We start from the raw sequence: 14,635 nt of genomic DNA on the forward strand, positions 1-14,635 counted from the left end.
ATACTTTTCTCTGATGCTTCCTTCCTTCTTACTTCATTCAGTTTTATAATTTATGTACTTACCTAGTTTTATTCATTATTCAATTACTATACGTATAGTCCGTAACACACATATAAGGCAAGTTAGGTAATATATGCACTTTGTAGAAATTTCAAAGGGAAGCCAACTTTTATCAGTAGCAGAAGAACTAACTTGATAACAGATCCTCACTGATTGTTCACACAAATCTACACACATCTAGCTCATGCTGTGATCCCCTGCTCCTGCAATGGATGTCTGTAATATTTGGGTTGTTAAACTCAAGTATATGATACTCTTTCTTTTTGTATATATACATATATGTCCATATATAGAGATATGTATCATAGTTCAAAGAGCTGTCTGTGAGAACACTGTATTCACGCACAATAAATGAAAATAGTACACATATTGTAGTGTGTCTGGCATATTAATCTAGTAAATATACTGTTATATTCCTGTAACTGGATGGCCAGATTCCCATCATCTGGGCTGTGATGCTCTTTTTTTTTTCCTGATGATGATGTTTTGTCGCTGTCATATGCACAGCGATGAGTTACAATGTTTATATGTAGGTTTTTAATGTTCTAGCAAAACATAATATAAATTTAAGATCATTAAGTGTCATAAAACTTTAGGCAAACAGGCTAAAATGAAATTTCTACTTAGTGGCATTTATCATTTTGGAGCTTTAGGTTTTCAAAATAATGAGTGAAGAAGGAAGTTGAGATTTTGTTTTTTGTCTTTTGCTTATGGATATTGCAAAGTGCAATGTGAATGAATTCGCTGTGATAACAGATTCCTTCCTGTTTAATCTTCATATTGGGTGACAAGCCATCCATGAAAGCTGAGGAGAGTTGTACATAATGTACAAGACAAGTTGAAAGCAGAAAAAAGAAATACAGTGACAGACACACAAAATCCAAACAGAGGATGAAAAAATGGAGAACAGTCTGAACATATAAAATAGGGCCACTAACGGGTGATAAAGAATCACCTTCACAGAAGTACTCTGCTCAAGAACATTTTAGGGCTGCTACTTTGCTTTGCTGTGCTTTATACTCACATAGTTGTCATACACGTGCTAATACATATAAGATGTTTAGAGCAGTGCAACCTACACTGCAAGCTTTTTCCAAATGTCATCTATTAAGTACGTTAATGCTGGAAGCATAGTAGGTGATAGGGTCAGCAGCGCCGAAGAAGCCAGCTCTACTTTTGCACCATGCTCATGTAAGAGTGTGTGCTCAAGAAGGCACACACACACACACACACACACACACACACACACACACACACACACCCCTGGAGAGATTTATATCCCACTGCAATGTGGAGAAAATTAGAAAGAAAACTTCACGTCTATTTTCTCAGTCTTTTTGACTCCGAAAAATACATTATTTAGGATTATTGCCCAGTTGTCTCCCCCAAAGTTGTTTTCAAGCCAACAGTGTTATCTTAAATGTGTTATTTTGTTTCTATAATTTTTGAGCTAAGTCTAACTGGGCTCAGACTGTTGAGGACTGTATTATCATTCTCCTAAAAATAAAACAAATTTGTTTTTATTTTGAAACCCTCCCTAATATGATATTATATAACTGCAGAAAATGTGTAACTTCATACTGAATATAAATTCTATAATTATTTTTCCTCTAATGCCTTTATACCATAAATTCAAAGAACAGTCAAATATTAAAATTGCAATAAATAAATGAAAGAGAAATATTGAACTCTGAAATAGTACCGAGATAAATTCAAGAAGATTAAGTATTTTGTTTGTGATCTGGGAAAAATAAAGATTGGTTTAGTGATAACATAAAATTCAGAATCTCATTGCCATGTTTGATAAAGAGAACATCAGTCAATCTGTTAAAAAAGATTTTGTGAGATAAATTTACTTTTTTCCAAGTAGTATCTGCAACCTACATCCAAACAGTGGTTTATAAATCTATCAAGTCATCAATAAATATTCACTGTAATTCTTTTCTGTGTACTTACAACTCTTAAAGATATTTTTGTAGGACATATTACTGTTTGTTTGGAAATAGAATCATTAAAAATAAATAAGTTTAGCATTTCATGATATTTTGTGTCCCGAGTAAAAAAGTAATACAGCAAAATGTTTTCCTTCAGTACTAAATGCAGCAGAATGTTAAGTTAGGAATGAGTTATTTTTTTCAGCTTTAATTGAGTTTATTGGTACATTTTAGGGATACAGTACAGTTACATTCATTGTTGGAATCTTGTACCTCTACATGACAAGTCTTGAGTCTCATTTTTTCCCCTCGTCCCTGCCCTCCCTTCACCCCCTCCTCCCCTCCCCATCTACAAACACTTTATTTTCATCTTTTCATTATCTCACATTTTTTCTTTTCCCTTATTACCCTTCCCCTACCCATCCCACCTTCCCTACATGGAATGAGTTATATTTTGTTCTGCCTCCCTAGGGACTAAGACGTAGTTACACTATTCACTGTAATTAGTCTCTTTGTAAGTCAAAGCTACTGTACTGATTGTGCAACACATTTGGTGCACAAAATAAAGGATACATTCTAATGGTGGAATATTTGTGCTTTGGAAAGACGATGAACATTTAGGAAAGAGGAGCCTAGAATTTCGGAAGTGGTTTTCTAGTACTGTGGTCAGTATAGTATGCTTGAAGGTGTTACAAGGGTCCCCGAACCCTGGACCATGGACCGGTATTGATGAGTATGTGAAGCTTCATCCATATTTACCACTGCTCTCCAGTGATGACATTAGTTCCTAATTAGTGTCAGATCAATGGAAGTATTCAATTCTTACAGGTGCATGGGCCCCACTGTGAACTGCGCATATCAGAGGATCTATGTTGTGCCCTCCTGAGAATCTAATGCCAGTTGATCTGACGTAGGTAAGGTGGTGATGCTAGATCTTTTGCAAAAGGGAAGAGGACCAAGAATTGGAGGGTGGGGAGGGGGAGGAGATGAAAACAGTTAATACGTGTTACATACATGCATCTATTCCTCGGGATAAATGTAATCATTATATACTGCAGGCATGTACTAATAACAAAATCAAAAAGTGAATGTAATTATTATGCATTGCAAACATATACTAATAAAAAAGAAGCACCCACCTTTCCCAGTCAGTAGAAAAATTTTCTTCCATGAAACTGGTCCCTGTGCAAAAAAAATAGATTGGGGACTACTGGCTACAATTGTTGGGCTTTTACACTCAAAGCAGAACAGACAAATACAGAGTTGAGAGTATGTACCTGAATGGCCATGATGTCATACAAATTAATCCTCAAAGGGATAAACTGGAATGAAATTTTATTACCTGGGTTACCTTCTCCATAAAAACAGAAGACCTAAGAATTCAACTTCCTATAGAGGCAAACAAGAAATTCCTTCATGTAGTCCCACATCCCAAATATCTGATTGAATGCTAATTGCCCTCAACTGCATGGTAAGCAGGAAAACAATACCAAGATCCCAAGGTTATGGCAAAGAGGCAAAGTCCTTTGTGTGAGCAAAGTCGAACACTGAAAGGAAGAGGGTACATGGGAGGGAATTAGCAGCTGAGAAAGGCTGGTTTTAGTGGACAGAATGTAGTTGTTGGCCATCTGCTAAGGCATCTCTCAGAAGGCACTTCTCCTACATTTTAGTGAGAGGTCAGATCTGAGAATGACCAACGAAAAAACTCGTAATTTTAAGTTTACTGAGGTGGAAGAAATGAAAAGTGCAGAGAGGAGGCCCAATTCACCCCAGTGAGGATGCAAAAAGATTTCTACCTTAAGGCTCAAAAGGGAGATTAAATCTTGTTGTCTTAAAACCTTGCACCTTGCACAATAGTTTTTGCTTAGGAGTGAAAGCCACTTTTGAAATTTGTGTCAGTTTATTTAAAAGCACTTTCCTGGAAAGCACTAGCAAGCTTTCCAGCACCTTGTCCTCCCCACTGTGGCTTGTGTATTCTAAAGTCAGTTGAGGAGGGTGGGGATGTAGCCCAAAGGCGCTGTACAAGTACAAGGTCCTGAGTTTTATCCCTGGTATTGAGGGAAAAAAAAATAAAGTGAGTTGTGGCTGGTATAGTGATTTCTGGCCCAATATGCCGCTCATTTTCTCAATAATGTACAGTGTCAAATATTTGTCTCATCAGGACCCTAACAGTGGCAGTGACATGTTTGAAATGATGTTGAATGCCTTCCTTTCTGTCAAGCCTCTTTGGATAACATCTTTCAAGTTCGTGAGGTAAAAAATAACGAGAATGGCAAGCACCTGAGAACCAAACCAACGTTTTTCTCCACGCTGAGCCAAGAAGGCACAAAGGCTGTTTTTTCAATTTTAAGATGCTCTTCAAATGTGAGAGTTGGACCAAATACAGAATTAGAACTAGAGCCTTTCCATAGGACACAATACTTTGGTAAAATAAAAGAAGACTTTAGGCTTTATATTTTTAGGTCTAAGCCTAGAAGGACTAGTATGAAAATATCGTAAGTCATACTTAAAAATATTATAGCAGCCTGAATTCACTTTGAGGTATTTTTCCTGAGAGAGTGTTTCATGAAAACTTGATTCGCTCATGGACAAACTAGAGTTATAAAGTAAGAATAAATTTTAATACAGCACTGTTGCAAGTGGTTTTCTCAGAGAACAAGAAATATGGAAGCAAACAAATCCATGACTTTGCAATTTCAGAACGAGGACACAGTGCTCATGGAACTGTTTTATCAAACATGCGGCTTTCCCTTCCTTTGGAGAATGGTGTGCGGTTTCTCAGCCAAGAATTTGTATTCTGGTCTCTTTTGCCAAATGATGTGGTCATGGGATGCAATTCCAGCCTCAAAATGTGAACAGAAATTATACGTCTGCCAGTTTAATATTACTTTCAGCCTGGAATGTGAACATGTGGCTTAGAGACACAACAATCATCTTAATGTTCTCTACAGTAGGGAAAGTACTGGAAGAAAAATTGAGTTTTATTATCATAGAGACAGAAGTACAAATTGTCAGAGTAGATAGTTCAAACCAGCCATGGAAAGAGTACAGGATGAAATAGTAGTGGTATAAAGAGAAAACCATAAAATATAAAACAAAACAGTAGATGAGGGATAAGAGCAAGGTGAAAGAAAAACACTCAAACAGCTTAGAAATGATTGGAGATTTCTTTTAAATACTGAAAAAAAAATGGTCAGAGAGCTGCAAGAGAATGCTCTTGTGGTGACAAAGAAATAGACAATCTGAAGATGTCAATGAGTGTCTTACTCTTACAGTGTGGCAGCAATGTTAGAGACCCCTGTAGGCAGGTTCCAGTACCCACCTGCCCAGTGTATGACAAGTCCTAAGAAAAAGATACACTAAGAGCCAGAACTAAGAGAGAGAAAGCAGGGTGCCAGGGCGACCGGTGCTGGTACAACCGACAAAGGTGCTTGGCCAGTCCCAGGTACTGACTTTTATTGTGGTAAAGGCAACGTGGGGTCTCTATTCTATGGAACTTAATGTAAATAAGGCTCACAAAGGACAAGACAAAGCATTCTCAAATTAGCAACAGAATAAACAAAATATATGGTAGTATTTCTTTTTTCTTTCTTTTTTTTTTTTTTGTACCAGAGATCAAACTCAGTAGCTTACACTTGCAAAGCAGATGGCAGAACCACTGAGCTAAATCCCTGGCCCTTATATGTTAGTAATTAGAACGTTGTCCTCCTAGTCTGAAGGTTTTAGTTGTGGGAATGGAATTTGGGTGCAAGTCACTCTGACCTTGGCAGGTAGGCTTCAGCCAGACTTGCTTCTATAAACAAGCCATTTGTGGGGTTAACTCTCCATAGCCTGCTTTGGGAATAATCAATATTACAGCCCTCTGCAAACAATATAGGGACAAAAAAGGGTCTGTCTATTTTTCAAATGTTTTAATTTTTAGAATGACTTGAAAGAACAACTTTATTTATGTAGTGGTGGTAAAGTCCTGATGAATTTTTTTTTTAAATATGGAAATGACACTAGAGGGTAGACATTGCTAAGGTTAGAGCAAATGGAGAGATGGAAGCCTATGCAGAAAGGAGTACTCGGGTCAAGGAAGAGGTTGGAGGCATGATTATAGTTTAAGGGAAAGGATTCATTAGCAAGACACTAGGTATGAAGAGTGTGAGATTTCGTACTTCAGTTTTATCCTGGGAATAGTAGGAGATGGAATTATGGTGGAGGAATGTGTTTAAAAGGGAAAAAGAAATAGATCTGTGTCCCTGGATGAAAGGAATTATGAATGATTGTTAATAGTAGCACAGTTGTTTTAGAGGCAAAGGCTGAAGTATAGCCAGTCTTCCTCTTGCTCTATGAACTATAAGATCATATTGGCTTGCTTTGATAGGCATATTAGAGGCTACAGTATTGGCATTGACTCTGCCTAATTGCCCAACAAGCTAAACAATCTACCAAGTATTAATGTAGCATTTGTGTTCCAAGAACTCAAAGGAACATAATAATAAACATGACATGCCGATTATTCTTTTCTTCCTTTGCAGAGATTACGATGCAGAAGGATTTTTACTAAATATCAGTTGATTAAAATGTATGTTTTTATGATATTAAGATACCATTAAAAGTGTTTGTCGTACTATTTCTTACTAAATTGCCAAGTAAATCCAAGAGACTTAAAACCAGCAAGCAAGTAAACCAATTTGTATTCTATGGTTTCTGTATATCATCATTTGCTATCAGACTAATATCAAACCTGAAAATTAAAATGCTTTGCAGACTTATCAGCACTTGGAATTTCTTTATAATGCATCAAAAGATTATCAGGAGTTTTTCTTAAGAAAAGATTTTCAAGAATAAACTTACTTGAAATGTGTATATTTAAATATATGCTTTGTGGAAGAATTATGACTGATATTAAAGGTCTTTTGGAAATTCCAAAGATTTAGAATGTAAACTGAATTATTTTATTGGTATGAAAAAGTCAATACTATGATTTTTTCTTCCTCTCTCTCTTTTTCTATCTCTCTCTTTCTCTGTCTCTGGAAGGTCCACAGATCTATACACATTCTTTAGTTATGTCAAACAAGACGGTCATCTCAAATCTTCATTATTGATTCATTATTGACTCTATTGCACCCTCAGAGATCAATCCTACAAATTAAGTTTTTAAATAAATTGTCCAGGCAAATTCTCATATTCACATTTTATATTCAAATTAAAGTACTAAATGGCCTGGAATATTTTGAAAAAGTATGTAGTATAAACAAACTTCTGATCATACTTTCCATTTTCTGTTATGAATATTAAATGACCAGAAACAACCACTGTTGCAAAGACTACATTAAAGTAATTTTACAGGACAAAATCTCACAAGTCTGTAATGTAGACAATTACTCAATAAGAACCTGTCCTTAAATAAAGGATCTCACTGACTCAGGTTATACTGTTGGTACAAGAAATGTTTGCTATTTAATGAGGATCATCCCAAGCCGTGGTTTTCATGGATAAGAGATATAGTTCTTGATATATGTGCACCTCTGATGCAAACAACCTTCATCTGAAAAATATTCATTTCTCTTGGAAAATGCCATTTGGCAGGCTAGAACATAGCCGTTCCAATGTGAAAATAAGTTATACAATTTGGTCTATACCCCCATGTCTTATTTGCAAGGTAGTTTGGTGTTGTAGCATTCTCCCAAGAAGAGTGTATTTTCACAGCAGCACACATGTCCCTACACCATTTCCCCCTACTTTAATGTCTGGCAGAATATTGGATACTTAGACAAGTATTTTTTTTAATAAAGCTTCATGTCAAAAATCTTTGAAATGAATTCTAAAAAGTAGTATAGTACTACTTCAGTGATTATTTCAAGGCTTTCTACAATGGACTAAGGACAGGATGGGAGAGACAGGAGGGCTGGGGGGAGGGGAAGTAAAATGATTAAAGATTAATGTAATTTTTATGCAGTGCAAACATATGCTAATAAAAAGGCACTAGAAAAACTTAAAAGTAAAATGGGATAATGACAATATTATAGGGTCCTAAATTGTTGAAATTTTGTTTGTTTTCTATCTTTGTATAATAAAGTTCAACAAATCATTCTGTATCTTATTTTGAAAGAGAAAAGAGTGTGTATTTAAATTAAATTATAGAGGACATCTAGGTGCCTGTGTTTTAGAGTTCCAGAATAGACTTCAGAATTCAATAAGTACTAACATGCTTAAATTTTTTAAATTTAGAGAATGCTTTTGCATACCAAAATTATCCAAAATCTGTTTTACAGCTTGCATTTTCTAACAGCATAAATATTCTTTTGATTTAATATAGCAGACATTTCGATAAACTTTGCTGACAATTTTGTAGTAAGCAAAGGCATTCATTTTATGCCAAAAAGTCAACCAGGGGTGCCAGAGGAGAGCTAGTGGTTTGATGCTTCTGAAGAAAAGCACAGATCCTAACGGTGTAGAAGGAGTTCTGGAGAATACCAAAGAAGGTTCCACATTGATTTCAGAAGTGTTAGAAATCAGCTACCAATGCCCGCAAATAGAAACTAAATCCTGAAAGCCTCTTGACTTCCACTTAGCATAAGAGTACTTATCTTGTGATCATTTAAAAGAAAGTTGGAGTGGGTGACATACAAATATCTCTTTAGAAAACAGTTGTTGATGATTTCCCTTAAGGCTGCACTTAAAAAGAGAAAGAAAAGAATTACAGAGGAAGTTGAAGTTTTTATTACAGTGTTCAGAACTTGAATAACTATAGATAAATTTAAATTATGTAATTATAGCAATTAAGTGTGGAACAGGAAGAACATGTCCAGTATATTATGTCAGATAGATGTATTAATAATCACCTAGAACTTAAAATGCTATATGCTAAATTTTTACAAATTTGAACTTGCTGTCTAAATTTATATTAGCAAAACTTATGATAATCAAAGAAAGCTACTCAAATACTTCAAATAGACAAATGATCTTCCACATTAGTGTTACTTTCTCCTTGACCTATGATAGAGTTGAATATCAATAATAAATTCATTATCAATTGAAAATAACATAAGTTGAAAATGCATTTATTAAAATTAACTTACCACAAGCCATGGTGTAGTAACACAGCAAACTACTTGTGTTATCTGCTTCTCTTGGTGATTATGTGGGTTACTAAGAACTCTGGCTCTTTCTGTCCAGCAACGCAAGAAAGGACCATATTACAAATCACCCAGAAAGAATCAGTTTTACTGCATGACCTTACACACATTTTTATGTCCAGAAGCCATATGTAGAATTGGTATAGGTTGAGTTCTTTAGGTATATGACATATTTCTAGTAATTTACCCTAATCAGAAAACCCCCATACTTTCCAGCATTACTCTCCCAGAACATTAGAAGAATTCCTGACTGTGTGTCCATTGGACAATTTGCATTGAATTCATTTTGTTTTTCACTCACTTGTTTGTCACTAAAAGTGAATTACAGCCCATGTTGGATGATGATTCTACAGAGAATTTCAAGACAGCCACACAGGAATTGTGATCATAAGGATTAGGCCTGGGCAGGCCTGGATTTTCAAATTGGATGTTTCAATTAGATGTAATTAACTGGTAAACGGTGGTAAAGATATTTTTAAAAATTCACTTGATGTATACATATAAGCTAATGATTGTTTTCTAAAGAGAGTGTAGGAAAAAATTTCTTACAATTATTTCATAAAGAACACAGTGTCTGTTTCACAAATACCTTGGGCAATGTTTCAGAAATTCCTTTTATGAGAGATTAAACTGTGTCAACTCACCGTGTCTCCAGAAGTACCGATATGAGTAAGACGTAAGTGAATTTTAGAAGGCAGTAGATGTGTGGAGGTTCTGAGAAGAAAAGGAGGGCAGTCTGCGAGAAGAGGCAATCCAGCTACCATGAGCTGGTTGACGTGTGAGGCACATGGGACTGCTGGTGCTCGGTGGTAGCTGATGATGCCAGGGTAAGGGAGAGTCACACCAAAGTAGAAAGGGAGATCGAAAAGTCCTCAAATCAGTCTGCCTTTTCAGTATTTGGGACTGCAGGACAAATCAGGCCCAGTATTTGTTTTATGTGATTAAATATTTTATTGAAACCAAACAGTCACTCCTTTGTACATTGTGCTTTCAAAATCAACAGGAGAGGGGAATGGTTGTGATAAAGCCTGAACCATGAACACAATAAACATTGATTGTCTGCGCCTTTACAGAAAATGTTTGCTAAGACTTGCAGTAAAATATCACCCATCATTTAGTCTGATTCTCCTTTAAGAAAATGGAGCTGTGCATCTGTCTTTATCCTTTACACTGAATGAACTGTGTCCTAGGTCAGGTTTCCAACCTGTCACCCTTCCAAGGTTGTATAATGAACTTATCAGGTTTCTCAAGTGGAGGTAAGGATTTACAGAACACATAATTCAATACCAGTTTGAAATGTTACAATGCAACTACAAGATAGTTCAGTTAATTACATAATGAAAATAGCTTGAGTGGGACTATCTCTATTTTTTTATTCATTAAGATTATTGAGGCATTTTAGTTTTACAGTGTGATGACATTCATTGTTAGGAATTTGTACCTTTACACGTTATGTATTTGTTCTTGTTTTTTTTCCCCATTCTTCACCCTCCCTTCAACCACTCCACCCCTCCCTATTTACAAAAACTTTGTTTCCATTTTTTTTCCTGTTCTCAGATTTATTTCCTTCTCTTCTTGCTTTTCCCCTACTCCTCACAATTTTCCTTCTCCTTTGGAACTTTTCTTCCTATTTCACATAATCTATTATACATTTTATTCTTCTTTACACTTTTATACTTTCAGTTTCTCACAGCAGAGAAACTATTCAGTATTTACATGTGCCCTATATGAAAATAAGATGGAAAACACAGATGAAATGGACAGATTCCTAGATAAGTATGAATTGCCAAATTTGAATGAATACCTAAAAATTCTACACACCCAATTTCATCAAAAATTGAAAATGTGATTAAATCTTATCAACAAAGAAAAACCCCAAGTCTTGATGGCTTCACTGATACATTCTACAAGACATTTAGAGAATAATTATTGCCACTATTGTTTAAATTCTTCAATGAAATTGAAAGTGAAGCAATACCCCCAAATTCATGCCTGGAAGCAAGCATCACCTTGGTCTCGAAAGCAGAGAAAGACCCAACCAAAGAAGAGAACTATAGGTCAATCTCCCAAATGAACATAGATGCAAAAATCCTCAATAAAATACCAGCAAACAGAATGCATAAGATCATCAAGACGATCATACACCCTGACCAAGTGGGATTCATCCTAGGGATGCAGGGATGGCTCGACATATGCAAATCAATAAATGTAATGCACCATTATTAACAGAGCCAAGGATAAAAACCATACAATCATCTCAATAGATGCAGAAAAACCATTTGAGACAATCCAACACCCATTCAGTATTTTAAAAAATCTACAGAAAATTGAAATAGTCTTTATCTTAACTTGAGAAAAGCCATCTATGATAAACCAACAGCCAACATCATTCTAAATGGTCAAAAACTGAATTCCTTCACTCTAAAATCAGGAACAAGACAATATGTCCCCTTTCCCCACTCCTGACCTTGTTTAATAGTTCTGGAAACATTAGCCACAGCAATTAGACAAAAGAAAGAAATAAAAGGAGTAAAATAGGGAACTATTTCTATTTTAAATTAAACGGAAAGCATAGTTAAATTTTGTTTTTGAACTGAAAATTTAAAATTAATAATTCAATTATATGTGCTATGTCTAAGTTAATCTTAGGGTTTTATAATGTACTCTATGCAATTATTCAGCCTATGAAATATGTGTGTGAAATATGGCCTCCTTTAACTTTTCAAAACGTATTTGGCACATTATTTCTTTGTAGATATTGGAGTAGACTGGGGAGGCAGAGATAAAGGCAGAAACCTTCGCATTAGATGACTGAAAAAGAGAAGTAGAGACCTTAATCATAAGAGCAGGTAAGCACTCTGATTTGCCTAGACACTGTGTGAGCAACAACACTCCCTGGAGTCGCACTAGTGCTCTGTGTAATAGACAGTTCTGGGTTTGAGTCTTTCTTTGTTTGCTTTCAGCTGTGCACTTTTGGTTGTTTCCTCTTTGTCTTTTCTCTCTATGTAGGAAATGTGCCCATAATATAGTTTTGAAAATAAAGTGTGATTGAGTATATATGTGGATTAAGAATTTACAAGTGTATTGTTGTTCCTGAACTTTAGATTTTTCTCTTTTACCTCTGATCTGGCATTTAATTTATTATTATATCATCTGCCTCTTTCAGGGTTATTAAAAACACACAAAGTTTGTTTTTTTTTCTTTTCTTTCTAGAGTCCTCCTCTTATTGAGAAAAATGAAGGAGCACTAGTTTATAGTCCATGCTCAGAAAATGCAATATTTAACTTGAAAAGCTTAGTATCAGCCAAGCCTGTGTATTCAGTGATTTCACTACAGTTCAATTATTAACAAAACAGAAGGTGCTAACAAAATCCAGGGTCTTAATAAAACAATCTATTGCTATCAAATAGCATATAGCAATAAGGTTGCTAAATTCAGAACAAATTGAAATCTATTAAAATGTATTGCTTGCAACTTGTCATCATTTATTATTTTTATATAGAGAGCAGACAGCATCATATATATATGTAATACAACATAGTTTTTATTGTTGGAAAGTATGTGTGAATCCCATCTATGAAATTCATCCTTACAAAGAGTATATTTGTGATTTCATAATTGGTCGAAATTGCCTCCTTTGTGCCTTCATGAGGTAACTGGCTGTGAATCTACCTCCTAGCATATTATTATCAACCATGAAAACAAAAGATGGGAGATATGAATAAGATCAAGATAGGGCCAATTAGTCCTTCTTGAGATTAATACATAGGTTTTCAGGAAAGAGAAGTTGGCTTTCTTCCTCTAGAGGAGGAAAGATTTAATGTTAGTAATCTGGTCTCTCTGAGGAATAGAGGCAAGTAGCAACAAGAAGAGGTGATTACGAGATGAGAGGAGGTGATTGGGAGATGAGAGATAAAGTCTAACACGTGCTATTCATCCATCAATCCATTCAGGGAAGAAGTCACAAAGTTGTAAAAATGAAAAGAAAAGAAAAGCAGGAGAGAGAGTGGGGGAGGGGGAGAATTAAGCCCATTCCTGGATCCATGGATTTTGATTACACCAATAGCTAGGTCACCACTTTGGGTTTTTCCACTTTCCCCAGTGTGATCACCACAGTGTCCCATTCACTCTCGAACATGATCTAGTTTTGACAAAAGTTGTTCCCCACTCCTAAGTCAATGTCTGCGCCTCATGCAAAGTGAATTGATCGTTAACATTTTCTGCATCTCTTGGGATTAGTCTTTGGAAACTTATAGGAGAATTTGGAATTTAGATGAGTGGTATGAATGTTTGGATTCCTATTAAAGGTGCTAGCTATACCTTTCCAGGTATGAAATACTGGCAAAATGCTGTAAATTGAGCAGAAACATTCTACTTGGTTTCATATTTTTAAAGCAAAATTAACAAGAGAAGAATATACTTTTGAGACATGAAGATAAATTATACCCTTGATAGCCTTACACAAACACTGTAAACACTTTAAAAAGCCAATCACAGCTCATTATCATGCTTAAAACACCCAGACTTGTTTTGGCATACTTTCTAGAAAATGAAAGCATTACACAAGTCACCCCGGAAAATATATGCCTCCTGAATTACTATTGGGGAAACCGGGTACCAAGTGAGATATTTAAGACATCCAAATATTTGTGAATAATTATGATAAAAAGCCACCTTAAGGATTAAAAATCCACATTTGCTCTCTATTATTAGAAAATCCCCATTTTTTTGTCGCATATAGTGATAAATGGCGTACGATTTCACGTTCATCACATGGTTATGCAGACTTTGGGTTATATGATGGGAGAGAACACAAAATTTTATCTAAATCTCTGCAATAGGATTTCCCAAACAGAGAGGAAAACTGAGGTTAAATGCAGCCACTCACTTCACGGCCTTTGCTGCATGCTAGTGAATTGCAGTCCCACTGTCCCTGCACAATGAATATCAATTTTAAGAAATATGTATTTCAGAATATGTCTGTCCCTCATGAATTCTGAGTGTTTTCTGTCCAGTTATGAAGCAAGAAGACTGAAAGACCTCACCCTATAGTTAGTCAGTTTACTTTCAGTTGTTGCAAACTTTGTAGTTCTCATTTCTTTTTCTAACTCTTCTTTGAACTGCGCAAATAAGTAGTAGTCATTTTAGAGAAAGCCCCTCATGGCATACACTCTTTTTAAATGAAACTTTAAAATTAAACGTAGTATAAAAGCCATGTTGGGGGTTTGGATTAGTCAGTGTTCTGTTACCGTAACAAATACCTAAGATAAATCAACTTTAAAAAGAGGAAAGGATAACTTTCACTCACAGTTCCTAGTCAGCTGTCCTGTTGTTTGGAGGCTATCTTGAGAGAGAACATCACAGTAGAGATGTGTGGAGTCAGAGTCTTCTCACCTCAGGGTGGTCAAGAAGCAAAGACAAAAAAAAAGAGGAATGCCCTGGTGTCCCAAAATCTAAAAGAGAGGAATGCCCTGGAGTCCCAATATCTCCATCAAGGCTTCTGGACCTCACTTG

The sequence above is a fragment of the Fukomys damarensis genome, unplaced genomic scaffold (assembly GCF_012274545.1).
Source record: "Fukomys damarensis isolate Sample0158 unplaced genomic scaffold, DMR_v1.0_HiC HiC_scaffold_18, whole genome shotgun sequence".
In the NCBI taxonomy this organism is placed as follows: Eukaryota; Metazoa; Chordata; class Mammalia; order Rodentia; family Bathyergidae; genus Fukomys; species Fukomys damarensis.